At 46.3% G+C, this 18,444-nt stretch overlaps 1 long non-coding RNA gene across 4 annotated transcripts in view; it reads left to right on the top strand.

The window, feature by feature from the left end:
• Positions 1-227: 227 nt before the first annotated feature.
• The window catches only part of LOC111772388 (uncharacterized), a 139,583-nt gene continuing 121,366 nt past the window's right edge, over positions 228-18,444 (top strand). Inside the window, exon 1 of one of the 4 annotated variants that reach the window (XR_011420915.1) lies at positions 228-18,234. This is a non-coding gene — a long non-coding RNA (uncharacterized lncRNA). The remainder of the gene's footprint in view (positions 18,235-18,444) is intronic. The other 3 variants (XR_011420914.1, XR_011420913.1, XR_011420912.1) reach the window with 3 other exon arrangements.

Here is an 18,444-nt window from a genome sequence, read left to right as displayed (position 1 = left end):
TTCTGCCTCTTGTGCCTCAGTCAGGACTGTCCCTTGTTGTAGGGGTTCTTCTTATCCAGTTTTCAGTTCTCTCTCCAGGGTAATTTTTCCAAGAATAGTTGTATCCTGGTTGTGTTTGTCAAGGAGGTGAGTTCAGAGTCCACCTACACCGCCACCTTGACAAGATATCCTCAGGGTTTTCTGAAAGTAACGTTGGATGATCATTTTTGCCTTCAAAAGGATAAAGAATTAATTTATATAATAACCAATAGTCAAGCCTTAACATGTGGTAGAACTTTGAAGTAACAATTTTAAAGCTCTGAAATATTTTCTTGGAGACCTTGAGGAGTGGTTAAACCACTTGTGCTTTGAACACAGGTGTTAGGTTTAAAGGGATGAGCTCTGGAATCTTGTTGAACATGGTGATTCTGCACGGTGACCTAGCATCTCTCTTCTCTGTGTTCTTGTGCCTGCAGGGAATCTTCACCTCTTCAGCTCTTGATCATTCTCTGCCTCCATGGAAATACAGAGATCTTTTGCTTGAAGTTATCAACCTCCCTCCCGTCTGCATCCATATCTCTGTGTGTCTACAGCTCTTCTTACCTCTTTCTCTATCTTGCCTCAAGAGGAAGACCTGTCCTGCCTTCTTCCCAAGGCTGAAGCTCTGTCAGTTCTTAACCCCTCATGCTCCCTGTCTTCAGATACGGCTCTCCCAGTCCTTCCCGCTCCTTCAGGCATTGAATCCCTTTTCCTCTGTCCACACGTGCCTCTCCGCAGACTGCACCGACTGCTTGAGTGTCCTCACAGCACGGTGGCTGGATTCCCCCAGAGTGGGCACTCGAAGAGAGGGAGCAAGCCAGGTGGAAGTTCTCCAGGCTTGGAAGGCACACAGCATCACGTCGGCCACATTCTCTTTGATAGATGTGAGTCACTGGCCTACCTTCGAGGGGTGTGGAATTCGATTCCACGTCTTGTGGTGAGTAGTTGTGAAAACACCTTCAGGCATGTTTCAAAATCGCCACAGCATTGTTTGGAATGGTGTCCCACATTCGGTGCATGAAGAAAGAGTTCTGTAACTTTACTGATTTTTCAATAGGTAATACAGGCACATGGGACACCATTCAAAGGGGAAGTAAGTCTCCCTTCCCCCATACTCTGGCTACTCACTTGCGCTCCCTGAAGACAGCTGTTATAACCACTGTGTATGTTTTGTTTCAGAGAGGTTCCAGTACTGTGTGAATACAGGAATATGTGCACGTATGTATACATAAACACGTATATACATGTTTGTGTGTGTATGTGTATACAATCACCTGAAGAATGGTTGCATATTTAGGAGGAGAAAGCGTGATGAGGAGATCACAGGGAAAGCGTAAACAGGCCCTGCACAGGAGGGCAGCAGCGCTTCCTCCCTCCGATCGGTGAAGATGCCTGCTCTCTGAGGAGGATGGCAGTTCCCGCATGTGGCTGATCATGACGATGACAAGGGGAGCTGTTTTGAAAAAGCCTGTTCTGTGGCCTCTGCCCTTAGGCTGTGAGCTGGCTGGGTTGGAGTAGGGTCTGGGGGTTTTTATTTTAAATATTTTCGAAGGATAAAATGGACACTCTATGGAAGCACTTGGGTAATATCTTGAAAAATTATACCTGATCCTAATAATATATATATTACATATAATAATAATATACCTGATAAGCTTCTTATCCCACAGTTATAGCAGCCAGTGTATGAAGTGCTATGTATACAGATGGCACAAGATACTTATCAAAGTGAAAACCTTCGAGCCTTCCCAGCGAGGAGAGTGTTAGTGATCTGGAGAATGGAGAGGACGGGGACAGGAAGGGAGATCTCACCATGTGAACCTGCTTATAGTGTTTTTTTTTTAAAGCTTGGCACCTGAGCTAACATCTGTTGCCAATCTTCTTCTCTCTTTTTTTTTTCCTGCTTCTTCTCCCCAAAGCCCCCCAGTACATTGTTGTATATTCTAGTTGTGGGTCCTTCTAGTTGTGGCATGTGGGATGCTGCCTCAGCATGGCCTGATGAGAGGTGCTAGGTCCCTGCCCAGGATCCAAACCAGTGAAACCCTGGGCCGCTGAAGCAGAGCATGGGAAATTAATCACTTGGTCACAGGCCGGCCCCTATATTGTTTTGATCTTTGAACTAGATGAATATGTCACTTATTCAGTGAATGAACACATAGCTAAATGAATGAACAAAACGAAATGCAGTGCAGTGCTCCTGGTCGTTGCCAGGTTTTTGACCCTTGGGACAGGAAGGCTGTGGAGGTGGTAGAAATCCATCGCCTCTCTCTTCCCTTCCCCAGTTCTTGCTGCCCTTGAGAGCTTTATTTGCCTTTTGTTGTAGAACTTCTTTCTGGAATTTGTGAGATAACTGGTCAGCATTTCTAGTTTCTTTGTGTAGGTGACACTTTGTATCACTTTGTATTTTCACAACCATTCCAGTGGGAAGGCAGGAGGAGGCAAAGCCTGTCTGCATGCCTGCCTTCATTCATTCAGTTATTTGTTCATCGAACTTGTTGAACTATTAGCAAAGGCCAGACACTGTCCTAAGTGCTGGGGGTTATGCTGGTGAAAAGCCAGCCTGAGAGGCCTGACTGTGAAGTTTACAACTAGATGGGCCAGCTGACAATCAAGATGCAAAAGAAGTAAACGTTTAGTGATGGACTGCTTTGGATGGTTGTTATGGTCGACAGGGAGGGCCCCCCCTGCCCAGGAGGTGATATCTGAAATGAGGGCTGTGTGGTGAGAAGCAGGAAGCTAGGTGAATCCGGGCAAAGTGTTCCAGGCAGAGGGCACAGCGAGCGTGGAGATGCTGAGGAGTGCGTCGCTTAGCGCTTCCTGGGGACAGCAGATCCACTGTGGCCAGAGTGAGGTGGGCAAGGGGGAACAAGATGGGAGAAGATGAGGTCAGAGAGTTGGAGAGGGCAGACAGTGCAGGGGCTGGTAGGGCACAGCAACAAGTTGGGGTTCATGTAAGAGCACTGGGAAGCCGCCGTGTCCTGAGCAGGGGAGTGACGTGTTCTTAGCCAAGGCCTCTTAGACAGACGTCTGGGAACACCTCCAATTCAACATGTCTACAACTAAACTCGTTCCTCGTCCCCTGAGGTGCACCTCCGCCTGTTGCTTGGTGAAAGACACTGTCCATGTTACCCAAGGTGGAAATTTGACATCGCAGACCCTTTGTTATTGCCCATGTTCTGTTCTGTCGCCAGGTCCTACTTGAATCTGCATGTTCTGTTTGCGTTCTTCTCTGTTTCTCCATCTTCACTCTTGTGGTTAAGCCGTCATCGTCTCATTCATTGAACCAGTGTTTGCTGACTGCCGTCTATGGGCCAGGCGTTATTCCAGATGCTGGAGACGCAATAATACAGAGCCCTCTTGGAGCTTATAGTCTGTGAAGAGAGACAGGTAAACAAAAGAAAAGTGATGAAATGTGCTAAGTGCCGTGCTACAGAAAGTGCTGTCTGTGGAAGCCTGTGGCAAGTGCCCGTCACTTGGGAGGCACCCTAGGAAAGGACATTTCAGCTGAGACCCTAATGGCAAACAGGAGGTGGGAAGGACACTCCGGGCGGGAGGTGAGAAGAGAGCTAGGTAAGTTTGCAGCATGGTCTGGCGACGGTTCGAGGTTGGCGCGCTGGGTAGGGAGTTAGGTCAGGAAGCACCTTATGAGCCACGTGAGTCTGGACTGTTCTTTAGGACAGTGGGAACCACTGAAGGGTGATAAGCAGGGCAGAGATGAGGTCCTAAGGGCATTTCCTGGCCATATGTGGACAGTGGATTTAGAAGGCAGGAAGATTAGAGTTACAGCCATGATTGGGGCTCATGCAGTAATCTAGGCGGCTACCTGTAGAAAGCACCAGTGAGGGGCTGGCCTGGTGGCAAAACGGTTAAGTTCACGCACTCCACGTTGATGGTCCGGGGTTCGCCGGTTCGGATCCCGAGCACGGACTTATGCACGGCTCATCAGGCCATGCTGTGGCAGGCGTCCCACATATAAAGTAGAGGAAGATGGGCACGGATTTTAGCTCAGGGTCAATCTTCTTTAAAAAAAAAAAAAGCACCAGTGAGTCCAGTATTTGAATTTCCTGTATTTTATGTCTAAATTAATTCATCAGATCAAATTTGAGTTACGATACGGTAGCAGCCCAGATTTCCCAAATACACTAAAGCAGAATCTTTTTGGAAACTAACTTTTTTTACTATTGGGAATGTCTTTAGAATATGAAAGCTTTATTGAATTGGGTCTGAAATGAATTTCATTTAAATACTGAATTAATTGAAAGCCTTGCTTCTGAATATTTTTCCATAGATTTCATGCTCCTTATGAAGAAATTTCATTTTGCCTTGTGTTTTAGCATTGGCAATAAATACTGATAACAGAAGAGGCAGTGCTGAGGGCACTGACAGTGGGAGGTGTGGGTGATGGCCTAGGTGGGAAACTGTCTGCTTTCTTATGGGAAGGGATGGCGTGGTAGAGACAGGAGACCCGTGGATTAATGGTGCTTCCATTGGGTCCAGGATGGGCTGTGGAAGGGGAGGGGGTACCACTTAGTGGTGAGGACGGCACTCAACCTGCAGTTTACCTCCTTGGTTGTTTGAATTTAGTGAGTTCTTTGGAATTTTAGACATAATCATGGAAGAGCTGATTGGTCTCTTCATTTATATGGCTTATGCATTCGTCTCTCCCACACATGTCCCTTGACATTGTGTGTTACTGCCCTACAAAAAATGTGGATTTTGCAAATGAGGTAAGCGTCAACTCTCCTGGTATCTGAAGGAGAGGTATGATGAGGGATTTATTTTGTAGTTCTCTTGATAAAACTTTTTAATGAACACCTGTGTGCCAGGGGTTGTTTAAGCCGTTTAATCCTCGTGACAGCTCAACCCGTGACCTATGTGGTGGGTGCTGTTACTGTTAGCATGGCACACCCAGGGAGCTCGGCTTGGGGGTGCGTGGCTCGTCCGGCTGGATCTGGCCCAGAGGCTGTCGTGGCAGGGCGGCCGTCGGGGACACTGAGGCAGGAGGCTGAGCGGAGGGCCGCGCAGCTGATTGCTGCCGTGTTCCTGGGGAAATGTGGGATCCAGGGTAGGGCTTTTATTCTGCTCTCACTCTTTACGAGACCACCGGTGCGCACGGAAAACGAAAGAGTAGAGCAATTTTTTAAAAATCCTCTTTCTAATCACATCGCTTTGCGTCTGCGATGAATTTTGAAGACCTTCCTTTAACGAAAACAATAGTTTCGCTTTGTCTCCTAGAAGAAACCAGTTTTAATCTTGATTAATCTTACTTCGAAGTTTATTTTTTGAAAAACATTTTAGTCTTTAGAAGTGGTAGCGTGGGGTATATTTCCTCTTGTGAGTTCTGGGCACGTGTGGGCAGCCGGGAAGCAGTCCCTAACCCACGGCCTGCGCCGGAATGGCTCACTTTCTCCGGGCCTATCCCGGGACTCGCTTGAAGACACTGCGCACAGCGCCCCCTGCCTCATCGAGAGCTGGCCCTCCTCACACCGGGCTGGCTTTCTCGTGTATGGCAGGGATCGCCATAATTTGGGGCAGAGGACCTTTTTTGTTTTGTCAAATCTCCCAGATCTTGTTTGCGTGTAGCGATGTGCAGAGCAGGTGGGGAGGGGCTGGTGCAGAGCTGTGCTGGCTGCGACCCTGCAGCGTGAACGGGCGGGAGCCCCAGCCGGCCGCTGAGCGGAGCGCCTGCCTCCCTCCTTGGACCCGGTGGAGGGCGTGCAGGAGCTGGGTCAAGCCGGAGCATTTGGCCGCCCTTTGGGAAGGTTTGACGAAGGACTGCTCTGCTCGCGTTGTTTCTTGCTGTGCAGGAGGCAAGCTCTGCAATTCCTAGCGTGGATGAAGTGCAGAGACGAGAATGTGGGAACTGGATAGCTTCTCAGAATCTGCAGTCACATCTACACGTGCAGCCTCAGTATTTTTCTTGGAGATTTTTTTTTTTTTTTGAGGAAGATTGGCCCTGAGCTGACGTCTGTTGCCAATCCTCCTCCCTTCCTTTTTTTTTTCTCCCTAAGCCCCAGTACGTAGTTATATATCCTAGTTGTAAGTCATTCTAGTTCTTCTATGGGGGACACCGCCTCAGCATGGCTTGATGAGGGGTGCATAGGTGGGCGCCCAGGGGAACAGGGGGCCAAAGCCAATGGCTGCAAAGTTAACAACTCAGCCACAGGCGGGCCCCTTGGAGACTTTTTTCCCCCAGAATATTGTGGGTGGAGGGCCCCATGTTAAAATATTAGCATAAAATGTAATCAAATGTATATGATTTTTCCGTCATTCTCAATTTTAGATGATTTCCTAAAAGGAAAACTAGTGCATATCTAAATGTGTTTTGCAGCATTAAAGCACTTAACGAGCGTTCGTTGTCATCTTATGTAAGGGGGATAATGAATTTAGAACTTTCTTCTCATTATCTGCAAAATGTAATTATAGTGGGTTAAATTAAATTCTTGGGGGAAAAGGTGTTTTAAGTGAAAGAATTGAAGTCAGTTTTGTTCCTTTTTTTTTTTTTTAAGAAAAATGATCACAAACAAAAGATTGAAGCAACTTATCTATTTCCAGAAAGTATATATCCGTCCATTGGATTAGAACTAGGGTGATCATATAATTTAATACACAAGCAGAGCACTGGAAGGTGAAAGAGGAGCTGACTGGAGGAGAAATAGTGGGTCAGCAGGTATAAACTGGACTATCCTGTGCAAACCAGGGGCTTTGATCACCCTTAATGTGAGAATCCTTTCTAAAGAATGACTATTGAAGGAAAATAAGGGGCTTGCCAGATGGTGCAGCGGTTGGGTTCACATGTTCTGCTTCTCGATGGCCCGGGGTTCGAGGGTTTGGATCCTGGGTGCGGACATGGCACCGCATGGCATCCCATGCTGTGGTAGGCGTCTCACATGTAGGATAGAGGAAGATGGGCATGGATGTTAGCTCAGGGCCAGCCTTCCTCAGCAAAAAGAGGATTGGCAGTGGTTAGCTCTTCCTCAAAAAAAAAAAAGGAAAACAAAATAGAGAATTGCAAGTATTTATTTAATATTGAAGAGGATTATTGTTGGTTCTGGGATTTGATTTTACCCTACTTACAGACTAATAAGTCAGCCTGTTACTGTTTTGCGGATGTGGACAGAAGACATGAGACTTCTGGCTCAGAGTCAAAGGACTTTATCATTTTGACCCAGCAAGCAGCATGCGCATCAGCATGTTTATGTTGGTTTCCGTTGCTCCTCAAACCCCACAGGGGCAACGTGGTTCGGCCCAGATGGAGGCTGTGTACAGAGTGTGTTTACATTGCTGCTGAATCACGCACTGAGGGGCAGCCACCATGTTTACAGCAAGCAGTAAGTAAACCTAGTCTTTGCTGGAGGTTGGCAGGGGAAGGAGGTGGAGAAAGGGGCAGAGAGGTTAACTCATCTGTCGGGGTTACCAGCTGCATAAACAACCCTAAGAACTGGCCTCAGTGCAAGGGCAGTCAGGGCCTTGCAGTCTTTGCACAGGTGGTAAGATGTGCAGGAGTGCAACAAGGCCCCGGAGAACTGTCTCCCCCAACAGTTCTGTTATAAAATGTATTGTCTTGTGGTTTTAGGCTTCTGTTTATTGCATCAAAGTAGAAGTGAAGAAACACTACTGAGGAGAGGCTCATGGAATTCAGAAGGGCTTCTTCTTTTTTCTTTTTTTTTGCTGAGGAAGCTTGGCCCTGAGCTGAGATGTGTGCCAATCCTCCTCTATTTTGGATGTGGGATGCCTCCACAACAGGGGCACTGATGCATGGTGTAGGTCCTCGCCCAGGAGCTGAACCTGTGAACCCTGGGCTGGCAAACCGGAGTGCACCACACTTAACCACTAGGCCACCGGGGCTGGCCCAGAAGGATTTCTTTATGGACATATTGATAAGTTTCAGGGAAACGGAGACAGGCATTTTTAAAAGAGATTTCCTTATAGTATTCTAAAAACAAACATAAGATTTAGAGATGAACTTGTGAGGCTTTCTCTTTCAGGGTAGGTTGGCATCTATTTTCTTAACATCATTTAAGTGATGTATTCATTGTAGCTAAATTACGAAAGTGACCTAAGTACCCTAACTGTTACTAAGCACAGTCTATCAGCCCAGTGACTCGTGGGCTGGCCCATTCTGGCCCTCGCTGTCACTCAGCACAGGCTATCAGTGCAGTGGCTTCTGGAGGTGCCAGTCTGGCCCTCGCTGTCACTCAGCACAGTGTATCAGTGCAGTGACTCGGGGACTGGCCCAGTCTGGCCCTCGCTGTCACTCAGTACACTCTATCAGTGCAGTGACTCAGGGACTGGGCCGGTCTGGCCCTCTCTGTCACTCAGCACAGGCTATCAGTGCAGTGACTCGGGGACTGGGCCAGTCTGGCCCTCGCTGTCACTCAGCACAGGCTATCAGTGCAGTGACTCGGGGACTGGCCCAGTCTGGCCCTCGCTGTCACTCAGCACAGGCTATCAATGCAGTGACTCGGGGACTGGCCCAGTCTGGCCCTTGCTGTCACTCAGCACACTCTGTCAGTGCAGTGACTCGGGGACTGGCCCAGTCTGGCCCTCGCTGTCACTCAGCACAGGCTATCAGTGCAGTGACTCGGGGACTGGCCCAGTCTGGCCCTCGCTGTCACTCAGCACAGGCTATCAGTGCAGTGACTCGGGGACTGGCCCAGTCTGGCCCTCGCCGTCACTCAGCACAGGCTATCAGTGCAGTGACTCGGGGACTGGGCCAGTCTGGCCCTCGCTGTCACTCAGCACAGTCTGTCAGTCCAGTAGCTTGTGGAGGGGCCAGTCTGGCCCTCACTGTCGCTCAGCACAGTGTGTCAGTGCAGTGATCGTGGACTCGACCAGTTTGGGAAGAGAGAATCTGTTGCAGTAGGGGTTTTTGTGCAATTTCAGAGGATTACTTGCCAGGCAGGGTTCCTCTCCTTAGCATTGCGGAGTGTTGTAGGCATGCATTTTCTGGATGGGCCCCTCTTTGCCAACTGAGGGCCCCGTGCCCTGCAGTCTGAGCCCCCTCACATCTTCTTGTGGTTCTCTCCTCACGGTCTGACTCACAAGGCAGCCAGCGTGCTTCTCTTCCTCGCTCATCAAGATGTACCTCCACGTACGTTTCCAGACCCTGGTCGGATCTTCTGGTAAGTGCTGGGATAGTCTATGCTGTAGTTCGACAGCTGACCGGATGGTGCGAGCCAGGGGTTGGCACTCTGTGGCTTAGTGGCCACATCCACCTCACTGCCTGTGTTTGTCCCTCTTTTTGTTGGAACACCCCCTGCCCATTTGTTTATGTGTTGTCTCGGGCTCCTTTCACACTACCACAGCAGAGTTAAGTAGCTGCAACCAAGACTGTAAGGCCCTCAGAGGCTGAATATTTGCCGTCCGGCCTCTTAACGACACAGTTTGCCAACACCTGGTCCAAGTTAATAAATCTACTAGAGGCTGCAGTCCTTCATGTGTCTGGGTCTTGCTCTTGTGTGCCCCCCATAATGCTGTGTGTATAGAAAGTGCTTTATTTATATTGGATAAATAAAGAATGATAAACATTTTTGTGCTGATGAGATGTTAAGCAAAGAGGCAGGGTCCACAGTCACATATCTTAAGGGTGCATTTTTTTGGGGCAGTGCTAGGCCTGTGGGGGAGGTTTCATCAGAGAAACCATCATCTACCTCCCTTTCTCACTCCCCCGTCTCTTCTTTCCAGTACCACAGCCCCTTTGCGTCATTTGGAAATTTAACTTACGTGACTTCATCTCGTTTGGGCAATAGTGGGTGTGATTCTGCCCTTAGGGAGCCTGAGGTGGGAGACAGAAATCTCTGCTCTCCACGTGCTTCTCTTGGGCCTCCCAGCCTCCCACACCGTGCCGAACGCCTCGTGTGGTTTTCCTGCAGCAGCCCCTAAACACAGGCCCACTGTTTCATCTGGCCTTCAACCAAAGAAGCAGCGGCGTCCCCCTTTGCTGGAAGAAAGACTGGATGTGTTGGCTCATTTGGAGGCAGCTTCTCATTGCCCAAGTCTGCTTTTGACTGTATGCAGGTTTCCTCTGCGTGAGGACGTTGACCCTAACTTTCCTGTAGCGTGTGAACCCACTGAGTTGATGACTCTCGAAGCCGGCGTTTGTTCACGTGTGCTCTCCACCAGGCACCGTCCTGAGCACCACAGTTGGCTGCAGAGTAAGAAAGTGGGACAGCATAAAGACCTGACCTTAGTGCTTTCCTTCTCCCTGCGTCCAGTCGTGAGCCAGGCCCTTTTTTTCTCTGGAACGGGCTTGGCTACTTTCTCTCCTCTCCAGCCTCACCTCTTGTCACTGGACACCTGGGCTCTGGTGGCAAATCCAGCCCAGCTCTGGGAGACTCTGACTCTCGGTCTCGCCCTGTGAGTATCACCCCAAATCTATCATGTATTCCCATTTCCAGCCTAATCCAGCCATAGTTCCTCTGCTTGGCTTTCAAAGCCCCATGAAGCCTTCCTAGACAACGTTATTTCCCATAATACATTGCCTCCTGTGTGTCGGAGCCTTTTTTTGCATTTGAGCCACTGCTTGTGTGATTTCCCTTGTCTGGGATGAGTCTGTCTAAATACCCTTCATTCCTCTACTTTAGGGTGTCTTAACCTCAGCACTTTTGACTTTCTTTTTTCCTGGGAAAGATTGACCCTGCGCTGACAACTGTTGCCAGTCTTCCTCTCTCTTTCTTTCCCCCTCAAAGCCCCAGGACATAGTTATGTGTTCTAGTTGTGGGTCCTTCTAGTTCTACATGAGCTGCTGCCACAGCCTGGCTGTTGACAGACAGGTGGTGTGATTCCACCACCAGGAAGCGAACCCGGGCCGCCGACGCGGTGAGTGCCGAACTTTAACCACTAGGCATCAGGGCTGGCTCACTTTTGACATTTTTGTGTTAGATAATTCTTTGTTGTGGGGGGTTGCCCCATGCTTTGTAAGACATTTAGCGGAATTCCTGGCCTCGACCCACTAGATGCCAGTAGCACCCCCCTGCCAAGTCCCCTGGAGGGCAGAATTGTCCCTGTTGACTACTTCTGCCCTTGCCAGGCTGTAGCTTTACTCCTCCACGTTGACTCCAGCTCTCACTCCCCTTATTTTCCTTGGCTTGTCCATACCATGCAGTGGACTTTTAATTAGACACTTTTGTTTGCCAGTTGTTTTAAGTGGATTAATCCTGTTTCCATAATTGTGTTATAAGTTCCTAAAGTCAGGGCTTAGAAGGGTTCTTGGTGGGTAGCAATCACACAATAAACAGCTATTTAGCTATTGTTGTTGTTATTATTTTTTGAGGAAGATTAGCCCTGAGCTAACATGTGCTACCAATCCTCCTTTTTTGGCTGAGGAAGCCTGGCCCTGAGCTAACATCCGTGCCCATCTTCCTCTATTTTATACATGGGACGCCTACGACAGCATGGCGTGCCAAGCGGTGCCATGTCCGCACCCGGGATCTCAACCAGCCAACCCTGGGCCACCAAAGCAGAACATGCACACTTTAACTGCTGCGCCACCGGGCTGGCCCCGGACTTTACAAGTTTTTCTTGGTCTGTGGGCATTGTTTTCATTATCTGAAATGTGAGATCTGATAATTCAAACCATTGTTGCTGCCTTATCTTTGTAAGAGAAGTCCGAACAATGTTTTTGTTTAGATGGCTAAAATGTCTGTTTTCAAATAGGAAGGTGAGAGTAGGAGAAATCCTCCATTTCCTTTCTTCTCCTGAGGAAGCAGACAGATTAATTTAGAGCCAGTCTGAGTTAGCCTAAGCAGTTGTCACCGTGTGCATTTATGATTAACCTACTTATCTTTGTTTTTGACTTTATGACTTAGATCTTTATTTCACAGAGCTAAAAGGAAAATTACAGCTCCTTAGACATTCCATTGGACAGGGAACTTCTTTGAAATCTCTGTCTGTCTGCCTTTTTCTCTCTGTCTCTATTTTTTTGCCTGTATAAAACATCATGTTTATACATTTTGTAATCTTTATAAACTTTTTGTCTGTAAGGAAGCCTGTCTATTGCATAATACATATTGCTATGTACTTTGTCATGATGTAATCATCTCAAACTTTGGTAGATGTTTTTGGCGATGCTGACTGTAATTGCATTGATTGTAAGTATAAATCTTCAAGCTTCAGTTTTAAAGGATATATAAACAGAACAGCAGCGTGAATTAACGTTATATTTAGAGAACTTACATTATACTTATGATTTTTCTCGCCATAGCTTACTTTAAAAAAGCAACAGCCGTCCGCACACTTGGTTCCTGGTCTTTTTTATTAGTGTGGAAGTCACTAGTGCCTGTCATGTAGCTCTTTTGAAACATGCCTTAAATTTTGTTTATAACTATAAGCCATCAACCTGTACTGCTGAAATGTTAAAGACTTAGCTACTGAAGTCTGAGATTGCGGTTATGAAGTTATTAGGTGAGGTATAGGAAGTGTATGTGATAGATAAAATTTTTAGTGTTATAATTAATCCTAATTAATTTAAATATCATTGGCTGACCAGAAATATATTCTTTTGATTATATTTGAAAATATATTCTTTTGATTACACTTCTGTGTAAATTTATGGGGTAATTTAGTTTTTCAGTTTTGAAGTTTAGCAGCTCACTGAATCATGAAGAGTTTGGTAAAAAGAAACGTTTCCAGTGACTCTTGTCTTCCACTTAGGAAGCGGTGCTGAAGCTTTTACGTTTGAATCGGGCCTCTCTGCCCCCTGTAAAAATAAAGATTTAATTAGTGTATTTTAAGACGGAAGTTCTTAAACTTTCTGGTCTCAGGACCCTATTATACACTCAAAAATTCCTGAAGACCCCAAAAGTGCTTTTATTATTATGTGTGTTTTATGTATCAATATTTATTGCATTAGAATGAAAAAAATTAAAACTTGTTATTTAAAAATAACAAACTTGTTAACAAATAATATTTTTATGAAAAATAACTATTTTCTAAAACAAAAACATTTAGCGGCATTGTTTTACGTTTTGCAAATATCTTTGAGTGTCTGGCTTGATAGAAGATAGCTGAATTCGCACATCTGCTTCCGCCTTCAGTCCGTTGTGACATGTTGCGCTGGTTGAAGTATATGAAGAAAATACACCTGTGCACAGATGACAAGGGTGGAAAAGAGGAGCCCCCGAAAGTGTCACGGAGACCCCCAAGCACCCTCAGACTACACTTTGAGAACCCCTGCTTTAAGATGTTGCTGTAACGTTTCAAAGGTTTCCTTTTTTTCTTCCTTCTTTCTTCAGACGTTAGAGGCTCAGGGAGTGTGGCGACAGTGAGAAGTCGTCTAAACTTCCTGGAGTGAGCTTTACTGCTGTTAGTAGTCACGGGATTAAACACGTCCAGCTTTTGAAACTCGGTGTCTGTATTTTGCGGTATGACTCAGTGCAGCATAGCGGTTAGGTGAATGTGGGAACGCCAGATTGAGACGGCCTGCATTCACAACTAGGCTTCTCCACTCACTGGCTTTGTGACCTTGGGCAAGTTTCTTAATCTCTCTAAGTCTCAATGTGTTCATCTGTAGTATGGGAATAGTAAGGGCACTGCTTCCTAGAATTATGGTGAGGCCTTAGTGAGATAATTTATGTAAAGTATTTGATGGCCTGGCATAGAGGAAGCATCCAGCAAGTTAGCTGTTACTATTTTTCGTTTCTATTTTTTTTTTTTTTTGGTGAGGAAGATTGTCCCTGAGCTAACATCTGTGCCAATTTTCCTCTATTTTATATGTGGGATACCACCACAGCATGGCTTGATGAGCAGTGTGTAGGTCTGTGCCCAGGATCCAAACCCACAAACCTCAGGCTGCCAAAGCGGAGGGCAGGAACTTCACCACCACACCACTGGGCTGGCCCAAGATGTTACTATTTTTATTGTTACATCTGGGTTTTTAAAAGTGGCTGAATGGTTATGCTAGGTAGTAACCACCATTTTCTTTATTTTTGTAAGTTCACATGAGACTTTCAGTTTCTTTGGAATGATGTACTCAATTGAGTGTACTTGTCCTGATGTTGACTTTCTTACAATTGCAGTGTGGAGGTAGTCTGAGAAGATGGGGGGTTCCTGGAGGTACACGGAGTGCTGCTGCGCGGCCTGGGTGTGAGTGTGGGTGCAGGGACTGAGTGCGCAGGGCCTGCTTTGGACCTTATGTTCCTGGTTTTCCCTGTGAGACTGTTTAAGGAAAGGTTTGGAGGGTTAAACACAGTATTAAGTTCACTAGCTGTTAACTGCCACAGTTTACCAACTGAAAAGCAGAGAGTTGAATGTATTTGGTGATTTTTCTCTGATTTATTTTTTCCACTAGGGGTAAAATAGCTGTGTGTAGCATTTGGCTATGTCCCTGGTATTTGTTCTATTATCTCTGTAAGAAGACAGCGTCTTCATTTTCACAGGAATCATGGAAAAGTGTTTTAGAACAGAGGTTATTCTGCTGTGGTTCACAGTAGACAAACGCTTTCATTGGGCTTCAGTGTATAAAACACACACACCCACTTTCCCCACCTGCCTCCTGTCCCAAAAAGCAGACTAACTTGGCAATTGTGATTTAACATTTTTAATAAAAAATTGCATTTGTTTCCCTGGATAGTATATTGCTTTTCCTTTCCCATTACTTTCCAAGACCATGCACAGACAGTTTGTCAGTAAATTTTGTTCAGAAATTGAGACTAAGGTGTTAGAGGTCGCAATTGTGAAATGAATGAGAGCAATCTCAGCTAAATTGGAGCGGGAAGGCCTGTAGGGGCGCTCTCACCCCCGTCACACGTGGCCAGGTGCTGCCCACGGAGCCGAGGACGCTGCTCCGCGGAAGCACCGCGGCTTTACTGCTGAAGGAAGGTTCCTCCCACCTGCGGCGGCCCAGCCAGGGAGGCGCATCGGGGCGACCTGCTCCTCCAGGGCCTCCTGCCGCCAGCCCCTCCCGCTCCCCTGTCTCTGCCAAAGCAGCTCCCTGCTTTGCTCTCTGGATTTGCTTCTGGTTCCCGTAGCATGGACGTTCCAAATTGCAGTTCTTTTGGCTGTTCTCAAGCTTGTTTTGAGGGTGAAATAACTGGCGAATTTGCTTTATAGGTTGACACAAGGTGGGGAAAGTGGTGTATTGAAAAAGCACATATTTTAAAGTCAGAGATACTTGGGTTCAAATCCTGGCGGTATTGTTTATTGGTGGTGTGATCTGGCGAAAGAGACTGAATTTCTCTGATCCTCCTTTTTAAAATAGTTCCAATGATACTTCCCAGGGGTGCTGCGGAGTCTGTAGATCATATTGACGAAGCGCCGCCGGGCTTGGGCGAGAGTCCCCCACCAGAACCGCATCAGCGGCAGATCTTGCAGCAGAGAGGGCGCTGGTACAGGAGGAGAGAAAGGTGCCTAGCGGGCGGGAGGGAGCAGTCTCTGGGAGGCCTCGCAGCGCAGGCTTGGCACCCGTCACACGGTTTATTTTCTAGTACTTAGGCCCTTTGGCTGCTTGAAACAGACCCAACTAGAGTAGCCGAAGCGGCCAGGGGCTCTGTGCTGAGAGGCTCCCGCGGTGTCCGCGGAATCCGGGAACAGGACCCGGGACTGGCACGCAGAGGAGGACTCTGCTTCCGAGTCTTGTTGCATAGCTCCCTCCTTCTCCTTTCTCACTGCAGCCTGCTGTGCTCCATTTCCACAGATGAAAATAGGTCTTGCCAACAAGGCCCAGTCTGCATGTTGCATTCCTGCTACCCAGAAAGATTAATCTGATCTGCCTTAGTTCCAGTTAGAGATTTTTGGGAAGGAATCTGACTTGTCTAGCTTGGGTCTGGAAGCCACCCCTGGACCTAACAGTTGTTGCCAGGGGCTAAGATCATGTGGTCACACCCGAGCAGCTCCAGGTGTAGAAATATGGATGGTGAGGGTAGGGAAGATGGGGCAGTTCCTCAAAAGGGAATGCTGGGAGGAGAGTCTGGCAGACTGTCGTTACAATTTATGCTGGAAAGAGGACTGCATTTAGTGTGAGATCTGTGTTTGAGTCTTGGCTCTGCTGTTTTGAGTTACAGTGGCCCTGAGCATTTCTCTTAATAGCGATGTGAATCTCAGTGTCCTCATTGATGTCATATGCTTATTAACATATTGCAGGACATGGTTAAAAGATCAATAAGGGTTGTTGCTATTGCTGCTGCTGCTGTTTTTATGACTACTGGTGTTGTTATCATCATCTTCATTATCCCGTCGACCCACCCAGTGTCACTTTGGAGAGCATCAAATCAGCTAATGTATATGAAAGCAGATTAACCACACACACATATACACATTAAGGTATTATTATTTAATCACTATCTTGTAGTCTAATGTGATTCTTTTTACTCAGTCTTGGGTTTCTCAGTTTACTTCTTTATAACATTACAGTCATAAATCTTTCAGAATTTATTAGCTTCTGTAAAGTTTTTGAATTTTGATATATAAGATCCTAGAAAAATGACAATCTCTGGAGGAGTGACTGAGTTAATCTCCTGTCTCCTCTGGCTTTCTTAACATTCTCCCTAGAGAGTTCTCTTTCTATATGAAGTATTATATTTATGAGACATAGAATTACCTTTTGCTTGCCAACTTGTTATTGGTATGTCACGTGGTAGCTCTGAATTATCAACTCATACTTAAGTAATTACGAAACGCAAAGAGGAGAAAAGGAAAGTCCATGATTCCCAGTTCCTACTCCCCTTTAAGTTGTTGTGTCGCTGCCTTCTGTTTGCCACACACGTGGACGCGCATGGAGAGCGGGATGCGAGAAGGCCAGTCTGTGACCGGACACTAAATGTGTCCAGCACCCTCAAGCTGTCTTCCTTAGAAGCATCTGCCTTGGTCATCCGGTGCCTCCACACAGTGTGGGAGGCTCATTCTCTCCTACTCTCTGGAATGTTCTCTGAGATTAAAATTGATTCATTCTAAGATTCCCCTCAGAATTCCCTAGGACAAACAATTTATTTAGAATGCTTTGTAAATACAATTTAAAGAAATCTATGTCATGGTGTAACCCTCTCCTTTTGAAGGGTTATTTATGTACAAATGAAAAAAAATGTTTAGCGAAAAAGTATTGTATTTAGAAAATTATTTGCTCAGGAATATAAGGAGTTGCTTGAGGTTATGATGTATCATTAAATGTTGACCTGAGAATTACAGAAACTACAGGTTTATATTTTAAAACAATTTCAGAATGTCTTAAATAACTGATTAAAGAAGCTTCTTATGTTGTAGGACTGGGCTGTGAAGCCAGCTGGCAGAAAATGGAAATGTTAGATTTTAATCAGTAAATACAGAAACACCAAAATGCTTTACTTTGCAAGGCATTTTCATAACCTGAAATGCTGCCAGGACTGTCAACTTGAATATTTAACAGCCTAGAAATGAAAGTTGCTATTTAGCTCATTCAGTTCAATATCATTCTGCCTCTTGTGCTTTTGTACAAAGGCTCTCCTAGCAGAAATCACCAGGAGCGCACTGCAGTGTGCCCCTCTCTCCTCCGGCCGCCTGACTTCCCTAAGGACTGTCCTCTGATCTGCTTTCTGTGGAGAAGGGTCAGTCGGAGGATTTGAAAAGTGAGTTTGGTGGGTATAGAAACTGAGTTTAAACTACGCAAGGCTTTTTGGAGCTCAAGCAGGTAAGCCCTTCTGAGATCTTGGATTTGCCTTGAAGACCGCAGGCAGATGGGTGGGGAAACGAAGTCGCTGCCTGATGGAACCTGTGGTCACCGTCTTATCCATGAGACCTTGACTTTTGCTATAGCTTTCTTCCTGTTTGGGTAAATCTTTTGATACCATGCTCTAGAACTTTGCTGGTTTTCGAGGAATCTGCTTTGGAAATATGGTAGTATTTTAATGTCTTACCTTTTTAAAGGGGATTCTTACCTTGGCAGTGGGGTGGGGTGCAGGAACCAGTGGAGTGGCGGGGGTGTGGAGTGTTCTTGCCCAGAGCCTGCCGGCAGCAAGCTATGTGACCTTGTCTCTGATTTGTTTGGGCTTCAGTTTCTCTTTCTGTAAAGTGAGAACGTTGGATTGATTTGGATCCGTACTTCATAAACTGTGTTTCCATCAAACACAAATTTATTTAATAGGCGCTCTGGGGAAAAAAATCTATTTTCAACTAAGGTTAGAAATAAATTCGGATGAAAATTAAAACGTTTCTTTCAATTGCAGCCCTCCCTACTTTTACTGTGTTAACACTCATCGAGAGGAGCACTTTAGTATTCGGCGTTTCTCAGCCTGGTGTGGTCATGAGGTAGGCGGGCTAACTGGGGGCCTTTGGGGACTTCACTTTCCATACTGGTTAGATAACCTTGGGCAAGTTACTTACACTCAGTTTCCCCGTCTGTATAAAAGAGGGATCCTGAAGATTCTATAATGTCTCTAAAACATTTTGTAAAATTCTTTACAATTAGTAAGCGCTCAATAAATGTTAGTAAGTCTTAGAGATAACAGATTATGGTCG

This window comes from Equus caballus, chromosome 8, assembly GCF_041296265.1.
Source record: "Equus caballus isolate H_3958 breed thoroughbred chromosome 8, TB-T2T, whole genome shotgun sequence".
In the NCBI taxonomy this organism is placed as follows: Eukaryota; Metazoa; Chordata; class Mammalia; order Perissodactyla; family Equidae; genus Equus; species Equus caballus.
This window is presented reverse-complemented; position numbering and strand designations above follow the sequence as displayed.